We start from the raw sequence: 10,040 nt of genomic DNA, 5'->3' as shown, positions 1-10,040 counted from the left end.
GTATGCAGTGGAGAATTGGTTTTTATAGTAGACTTTGAGTTGTTCAGTGGAGTTGTCGGTAGTGGTGATACCACATTCGACAAGACACTTCAACGATACCTGGACAGCCGCCAAAAAAACACCAATTAAGCCATTGGTTACCTAGCCCTAGTTGTGTGACTCTTTAAATTAAGGTTAGACCCGATTTAGGTTAACGTGAAGGGAACGAGCTATTATTATTTGGAGAGAGCAGGCACACACGTCTTGTTTCTTCGAAGAACAGCGCGGTAGTCTCCCCTTCCAAAGGATTCAGCGTGCGACTTAAAAGAATGAAGTCAAAATTGGCGGCCAAACTGGTAGCTACACTTGTAGCATTCTTAAGAATTTTACAGCAAATATTCGTTCATAAGTTAGTCAGGCCGCATTTTTATATATTTTTTACTTTGAGCATGATGTTGGGTAAAACAAAGTACGTGGCCCAGCTAACTAATGGATTTTTTTCTTGCATCTTTTTACACATCTAAGGTGTTTTTTTATTAGATATCATAACTTTTTGTCAATACATATCAACAAATCACAGCAAGTAAGAAAGTGACAATCGATATTGACGAACGTTAGCATTAGCATTGCATCCCAAATATTCGGAAGAGATCTATACCTTACAGAACCAACCAGATTAGTTGAAATATATGGTGGTAGTTTCCTCTTTAAAACAGTGTTAATTGCTTTCTTTATACTAACGCCATGGAATTTATATTAACAGTTTCTTGTCATCATCCCTATGTAATCGGTACCGACGTATCAAGCATTATTATTTATGCTAATTGCTTAAGCTAATATCACGTGACGCTAAGTGCTCTTTATTTAGGATAATTTCATTAAATATAGTAAATTTGTGCTGAAAAGTTGGCAACGAATAATGAATAATAACTTAAGGTATAGTAGAAACTGCTAATCTAGTTTGCTTAGTCTTACCATTACTTATGTATCTGAATATCATTTCACCTTATAGTTTTGCTGCTCTAAGTCAGCCGTCTTTAATCCGAATGACGAAAAACTAAAAACGGTCCACTTAGGTGAAGCTGTAGTAAAAATTTTAGACCAAAGGCTTTTGTGACTTTTTGTGTAGGCATGCGTAAATATCTTCGTTAAATATGAGCGGTGTTTGTTCAATAACTTTGCACCTATGGCTTATATTTACACCAAATGAGACTGCTAATTGTAGATTTAAAAATCTATCAGTGTACAAATAAAAAAAAAATCCATAAAAGTTAAATATATTTTTCTATCAAATAAAGTTTCCGTAATTTTGGTGTGAAAAAAAAAGGAAGAAACTCAATCACAATTGGAGATGTTATATCTCAGGTATTTCATAATGGATTGCGTTGAACTTTGGTATGTGAAGTAAGAGTCCAGTAGAACACAACCACTGAAAATATGTCCAAGCAACAGAAGGTGGAAAATCGCTAAAATCTCATTCCTGTTAGTAACACACAGTGAGTCCTACTGGTTGTTTTTTGTTTTGTTACAAGACACATTAGCGTGTTTATTTGTTATACCTAAGAATATACATTTGCCTTGTCTATATTTGTGTGTAACATACGCACGAATATTTTAGTCAGCAGGAAGTACAAACATAGCATGAGGACAGTTAAAGTGACATCTGTGTTCATCGCAGTCTACTAACTTATCCAGAAAATTCACCATATAGAACCATACCTAATCGCATGTATACTCAAAACTGCCAAACTGAATAACATAAGAAATCCAACATAGTAGAAATTACTGAAAAGACAAAAGCAATGATTAAATACCATCACACTTTATTTATTTCAAGCAGAAATCACATTTACTCTGTGATACACTCATAGGAGATGTGAACACTTCTCTAGTTCTGATTATCGTTTTATTTTCAATATTGATTTATTCACTTACAGACATATTTCGTGATCAACTCTGTCTTCACTGCGTATCATTCTAACTATAATATGTAGATTCAATTCTCGCGTGATCAGATGTCAGAACTATATGTTCTCCATGATGAATAACCCCTATACGTAATCAAGTGACTTTCACAAAATATTATAAAGGTGATGTTCTGTAGTGTGAAATTTCACTTCACAAGTTGAAAAGCAAATGATACAATTTTTTTTCAGTTTTAACCTTTTAGGTACTATAGCTGTTAATGTTCTAGGCTCTCTATCACCACTTATTGGCCTAGCTGCAGGGTTTCAAACAGTCTGCACCACAAAAATAATACATCACTTCACTAGGTAGTTCAAAAATTAAACATCAGCAATCATTCAGCCATGGCTTAGGTTATCTTAACTTCTGAGTGCTATTATCTATCTTCCGACCTATAACAATTGGAGGTTAACTTTGCCATTCATCCAAGCAGGAAAATAGTTCATTATAACGTCACTTTTCCTTTGATTATTCATAAACGCTCAGAAAAAGCTCTGAATCATCTTCCTCTTCCTCAGCCATGTCGGAGACTACTCATTAGTACTCTCATTGTTGAATGCAGCTCTGATTCATTACTCTTGCTTCCTGGTCCATTCAGTGTTTTAGAAGCTCATTAGTAAAGTAGAATTTCGATTTGTCAGTGTGTTGTACGTGCTTCTGCAGGCCACAAATCCATTGAAATTTATAACTCTGTGGATTGAATCATGGCAGCACAAAACAAGACCCACTTCAGATGGATCTGAGAAGCTTATGTTCTGATGGTATATATTAGTGCCACACCAAGTATATTCACTTGAATTGATGTTCGTTCAGCATTTTGCCATAAGCTGTTTTCAATTTTGTATTGCCTTTTCTATCTGTGAATTCATGCTTATCATGCGGATCCACGTATTCCTGCAGATAGTCAGGAAGATCTGCAGCCATTAGTGGTACATATATGATACACATATTTCAACTTATTGGAAGGAAACAATACCCAAGTGAGACATGGACCTTTCAGCTATTCCACGTGTTGTTATGTTATGTATTCATTAATTAGTAGTATTTGTTTGTTTCGGTATGGTTGTCATGATTGCTGTTTCATATCTCACATCAGAATGTTTTATAAACATACAAGATATCGTCTTCTGGTAAGACAGTCAGTCTGCTAGTCTGGTCAGTTTTGTGAGTGAAGTTGTACTCTTGCAACATTGGTATGCAACATGTTATCACAACTGTTACGTTTTTGAAGCTCTTGAACTATTTATGTGACACATGGCATACTGTGATTGCAAGTTTTTTAGCGTACAAATAATGGCAGAAAGGATTCAGAGATATTATATCTGCAAGTAGTTGTTTCTTTGTTACGCAGTAAGAGCATTAAGTGAAAGTTAGCTTATGACTTCCATATAGTACAATATGCTCTACAATATTTTGCAATTGTGACAACACTTCCATGATTCAGTTATCACTGGGATTTGTATTAGGGCCAGGCATGGCCTGGTGGTTAGGTCGCTCGACTCGCAATCTGCGGGTCGCGAGTTCGAATCCCCGTCACACTGAACATGCTCGCCTTTTCAGCTGTGGGGGCATTAAAATGTGACGGTCAATCCAACTATTCGTTGGTAAAAGAGTAGCTCAAGAGTTGGCGATAGGTGTATTGACTAACTGCTTGCCTTCTAGATTATCACTGCTCAATTAGGAATTGCTAGCGCAGATAGTCCTCGCGTAGCTTCGCGCGAAATTCAAAGAAACAAACAAACTTTTGTAGTAATTAATAATAACAGTTCAAAATGCAGTTCAAACAGTTTAAAAAGTAAATAAAAAATTTTTTAGAACAGGTCTGACATTTCGATCACTTGTGCATTTGAGAATGATCACACAAGTGATTGAAACGCCGTACCTGTTATAAATATGATCTTCCTTACTGAAACAGCTGTAACTTCTATTAAAACAATATTTATAAGCAGTAAGTAAACTCAAAACGAAAGCATTAAACATCATTAAGAATGAATTTGTTCAGAATTGTCCAACACCATGGAATTTGTAAGAGGTAAAAGAATTTGTTGTGTGTATTTAAGCATACCATGTTTTCCTTATCTCTTTATTTAATTTAGAATTTTTCAACATTTCTGTTATTATTAATATAGTCAGTCATGGTATTCATTAAGTTCTTGTTACCATAGTTACTTATGGAACTAGGTTATTCGGTTAAGATGTCACATGAACTTTCTTTTGGGAAATATTCCTGTAATACACATCATACTGTATAGAAATAGACGGTTATCTTTCCTCTGTTACGTGAGTGATTCCCAATGGTACAGAACCACTTGTTTTGAAGAGAGAGTAACCATCAGTCATATGGATAATACACGTGTCTCGAAAAGAATGCAGTTGTCGTTATTAACATATAATGCTATGTTTTCGCAAACTGAAACAGATTTTATCATTCTGTGATTAACTTGACTGATAAAAGAAATTAGTTTACTTTAAACACATTGATAGTTCTCCAGTAAAGCCACCATACAAAATACTTATTGTAAACTTTGATCGTGTTTTCCTAAAATAAAGATTGTTCTATTGTGTAATACACTGTGTCGAAACTCCTTCTGTGCTCCAAACTTAGTCGATGTTAAGGGAATTCAGACTTTGCTCCATAAAACATTTTCTAGTGAACCTCGTGCTATTCTGTGGCAACTCCCAGATAACTTTAAGGCAAATCAGTGAAACCACACTTAGTCTGTACTTTTAGTGTGATTTTTGTAAAATTATTTCTTACAAAGACTGTCCATTATACAAACTACTTGAAAAACCAAAGAATTTTTGGACTGCTAACTGTGAATAGTCATTTAACAAAACAGGTTCTAGTTATTTTGAAGTGGAGCAGTTATATCACAATTATATAGCATGAAAAAAAAACGTGCATTCACACTATAGCTAGAGAGTGGTAGTATTGTACAATTTGAAAGAAGCTGAGTCATTTCTATCATTATTTATATCGACAAAAGATTACTCTCTAGACGAACCATGCAGCATTAATTTGGCTGACGAATTTTTCAAATCCAGAAGGCCAGATGGCAGGGTGTCTCCAGAAGCTTCAGAAGTACAACTTTAAGTTTATGCATTACTCCCTAGATAAACTATGGAAATGTTGATTTATTATACAAAAGACACTGTATTATCAATGAATGTAAACACTGAAAAGAGGGAAACACAAGATAATAGAGACAAAAAATCTAAAATCCAACAGAGCAGAATCCAAGATGAAACATTGACAGATGAAGAACTAGTATGGTCAAATCCTCGACTGAAATGTGTTCATTTGAAAGATATGAGGCTTAAGCCAGTCATTCAGTGGATCGGGAATATTGCAGAATAACTCTCATGGCAGACATGGGCTCCATAAAACTAATATACAAAAGTATACTGAGGACAGTGGAATTCATTATGTCTACAAAAAAGCATATCAGAGGACATAATTTATGACTACAGTTGGTTCTTCTACAGTCACTACAATCAATGACACTCCATCAACTACACAACCTTCCAACAGCTAGACACTGTTAAGAAGATACTGGAAAAGTTAGAGAAAGCTCCTGTTTGGGTTCTGGAAATTCTATAGCTTATATCTAAGTTATTGTGCAAAGAAAAAGGCCCACACACTAAAAAACAAAACAAGGTGAGTAGTATTGTATTGTAGCACCATTTGAAAGAGTTACAGTCGATGAGCTTAGACTTGTAACACAGAATTGTATTGAAAATAAATACATAAACGTCGTGATTGGTTATTTCGTCAAACAATTAGAAGCATATGCTGTGCTTAACCAGGAAGCAGAACAAAAACACTAACAAAAAAGCTTGGCAATGATATTTTTTTTGAAGATTTGGAGTGCCTGTAGATCTTTGTCAAGAGCTTTGAATCTGTCTTGTTTGCAGAGACATGCCAAATCCCTGTGATCAAAACGGCCAAGAAAACAGCCTTTCGTCCTTCTTCTGATGAATTTGTGGAGAAATATAACCATACACTTCGCAATCAATTAGCAATTTATGTAAATGAAACATGTGCTCAAGATCTTCCAGTCTTACTCATGACTTATAAAATGGCAATATATCAAACTATAAGTAACACATCAGCACAGTTTTTGATTGGAAGAGAATTGAGAGTACCAATCTTTTATACCTTTTATACTCATATTTCTAGAATAATTACTCAGCAGAGTCTTGGACAGATTATGCATAGATACTCATGCAAACTGTTGACTTAGACAAGCTAGTTATGAGATGAAACAGGGTAGTAAGATATTGCTGCATAATCTATGCCACAAGCAGATGTTGGTTAGGATCTGCAGTTAAAAGAATCGATGATGTTTTTTATGGAATCAAGAAGAACAGGCGATCCAAATAAAAGGGCATCCACTATGATCATCATTGGAAGTATATTGGTTGATGATGGAGAAAGTATTTAAGTAGAGCTTTTCCTTCCAATTTTTGCACTTTAAATCCTTGAATACTCGTCACTTTTAATCCTATAAGTATGAAGCGAACACTTTGACCAAGCCCAGGAATATATGCATACTATAACTCTGAGTGTACGAAATTTGGTAATCATTTAGTAAATAATAACAGTCTGTTGCAAAAAAAAAACAACAGATTTTTCAATAAAGTATTTCTACTAAAGATTTATATATGAATTTCCGAACCCTTCTCTGAGTCAGTCTGAATGAAAAATTATTTTCACGATTACAATAAAAGTACTTATTTTTCATCTTACAATTTGTATTTATATACTACTCGTACATTGCCCTCACAGAGTGAATGCATATATACGTTAGGTGGTGGAATACAGGAATGGGTAATGCAGATGTTCTTCCCATCCCATATTTCTCTACTTTCTGAACTTTTTCCATCCTTCCATCCCAACCATTTTAGAATAAACTTTTTTTTTACTAGTGTCTGTACTTTATACGAGTCGAAGTCTTGGCTGCGTATGAAGCTGTAATTTCTAGGTGAAAGGGGCCATTTCACCAAGTTATTCATTTTTAATCTATACGTAGCCAAATATAATCTATAGACGTTACTCTTAAATATGGTAGATTATATACTTCCATATAACGCGCACAGTGACTTACTGAGGCCATGATTAGTACTTTTGGCTATAACTAACCCATCCCTATATAGAGATCGTTACCGCGTTCCCTGATTAATGTTTAATTACATGAACTATTATACATTTAATATAGTCTGTTTTGGTAGCAATGACACTGCGGTTTAATATCGCGAGAGTATAAACTTTTTTATGAAATTAAAAGTTTTCTGTATATTATTAATTCATTCCAAGCTGGTATTTGGTTTCATATCATAGCTAGTTTTTACTTCACATTTTTTCTTCGTTACCTTACAACGTTTGGTCCTTTCTACGAAGTTCTTGATTTATTCTTGTTTATTTTCCATTTAACTATAATATTTCTGTCTTATAATCAAAAATGGTTTCATCTTTTTTTGTACTTCAATATACTTCAAAACTCAAGACTTTTATTAGACCTAGAATGATAAGGCGCTATCAAGATTGACAATTCTAGTTTTATAGACGTAGATCAACGTAATATATCAAGTGATTAGTGTTTGTTCTTCTAACACATGGTCAACATTACATCTTAAGTGACTATATTTTATTCTTGTAACAGGTAATGGTCAACATTACATCTTAAGTGACTTTATTTTATTCTTGTAACAGGTAATGGTCAACATTACATCTTAAGTGACTATATTTTATTCTTGTAACAGGTAGTGGTCAACATTACATCTTAAGTGACTATATTTTATTCTTGTAACAGGTAATGGTCAACATTACATCTTAAGTGACTGGTGTTTGTAGAAACGCGGACAATAGAGTGAAAGCTATGATGTAATTTTTATTCAGGCACAAACAGCAATGTGTGCTGACTGATTCAACAAAACGTATTTTTAAGTTAAATTATACAGTCGATGAAAGAATACTTACTACACCAGCAGAAATTTCTTAACGATAAATACTTAATATAAACATATAACTTACATGTTTCAAAACATGTCGAGTCTGATAGGATTATATTTACAGGTCGCGCCATCTATTGATTGATATGCGTCATGAGCAATAAAAACAATTTATATCATTGAATATATTTTGGGCTGTAACTAACCTATGGTAGATCACTTGGGGTTCTAGGTTTGAAAGCTACATCTTAAGGAGTAGTGAATTGTTTTGGTGTACAGGCTAGAAGGTTTATGAGTTATAGCTGACGGAAAGGTAGAAAGAAGATGATGAAAATCGATATTTTTGCAACCCGTTTTCTAGACGTCAAGGAAGATTAGCCGAACTTTAGAGGCAGTTTAGTGACTGATTAGTGAAGAGCTTTCAACCGTCGATTTCGATATCTTGGCATGAGCACCACCGTGTATAACCTGTACAGGCCGTCTGTTTCAACCGGACTTATCCCTACATAGGGAAAGCTACCGCGCTCCTTGATGATTAGTGTTTATGCTTAGTGAATTCGATACATATATCTTACATCAAATACATTTTCTCGTATATCAGCTTTAATGGGGTTTTGTCATATGTATGTTACAGAAAGTATTCATTCTTCACAGTCACAACGGTATGTCTGCGGGCTTACAACACTAGAAACCAGGTATCGATACCCGTGGTGGGAAGAGCACAGATAGCCCATTGTGTAGCTTTGTGCCTTCAAACAAATATTCAAGTCAATAAAATTCGTTTACCTGATATGTAATGAACCTAAAATGAATACTTACAAGTGAAGATCCTGAGTCGATATTTTGTTGCATCCAAAGGCCGAAAGCAAGATATCTTAAACAAAATTACTACATACTAATATATAAATATAAAGTGGGTGTGGGAAGTCGTTTGGTGATAGTGGTGTAGCTTTCCATACACAAACAGATCTTTGGCTTGTTCCAGACATTTGTGTCATAGAAAGCTATGAAATACATCGAGTGTGGTAGAAATGTACATGCAAAACATTATACAAGAAATTGGTACAGATTATTTAAACCAACAAACTATAACGCCCCATAATTTTAAATATGTTTAAAACCAAGCATATAATATATATATATAAATGTATGTGTGTTGTCTATTAATAATATATACAATCCATTGCTTGTGACTATTTAAAAAATATGAATTTTGAGTATGAACGTCACTTTATACAATACTTAGACTAAACTACCAAAGCAGAGACCATTTCGGTTTAGGTGTAATATACAGACATATATTGCATTGTTATCTTATATTTCAATGAAGAAATTTTCAAAATTTTCGTTTGGTCTTATCTATACAGGGTTTGCATACATACGTGCTCAGAAGACCAATGACCTAGTTTTTTTTCTAGTTTTCTTTGTTCGTGTGGATATTGTGTAAGCAGGTCAACAATAGCAATGTTGTTTAATGGTTAATATTTAGAGCTGACAGCCTCATGTATATTTTATGAGAACGATCAGTCAGGTGAGGATGGCTAGTTTTTATGGTAAATCCGACGTTTTCTATTGTGTAAGGATTGATACAATTCTACTTGGTATGTAATATAATTCAGTCAACGGAAATATATCCTGAGACCAAAGCTGGTGATTGATTCACAGATCTTGTAGAATACAACATTTCAATGTCCTAATTCACACTGTATTTATGCTTTAAGACATTAATAAAGATTGTTTCTAAATAGTGTGTGTTTAATGTTTTAACACATGTTGCCACTTTTTCTGCGAATATTTTTTCAGCTCACCTTTTGGTTATATGAACTCTAATTCTTGTCTGTCTTGTGCTATAAGACTGTTTTTTTACTCATTCTTCACAACGAATTCAGTCAAAGTTTGGATATAAACATATTCCGTACTTGATAATCTCCAAACCTCCAGTTAGCGTTCTCTAAATGACTACTCGGCATGAGATCCGTTTGCTGGAAAATACTAGCTATTTTAAAGCCATTTAATATGCTAAAGACACAAATAAATCCATTATTTTTAGTGTTAATTTTTAAACATGTTTCACATCACAACACAATTGAAGAAAGATATTGGTAAAATGTATATCATATATATATATATATATATATATATAC

This window comes from Limulus polyphemus, unplaced genomic scaffold (genome assembly GCF_000517525.1).
Source record: "Limulus polyphemus unplaced genomic scaffold, Limulus_polyphemus-2.1.2 Scaffold1787, whole genome shotgun sequence".
Lineage (NCBI taxonomy): Eukaryota > Metazoa > Arthropoda > Merostomata > Xiphosura > Limulidae > Limulus > Limulus polyphemus.
The sequence above is the reverse complement of the archived record's forward strand: the minus strand, read 5'-3'. Positions refer to the sequence as shown.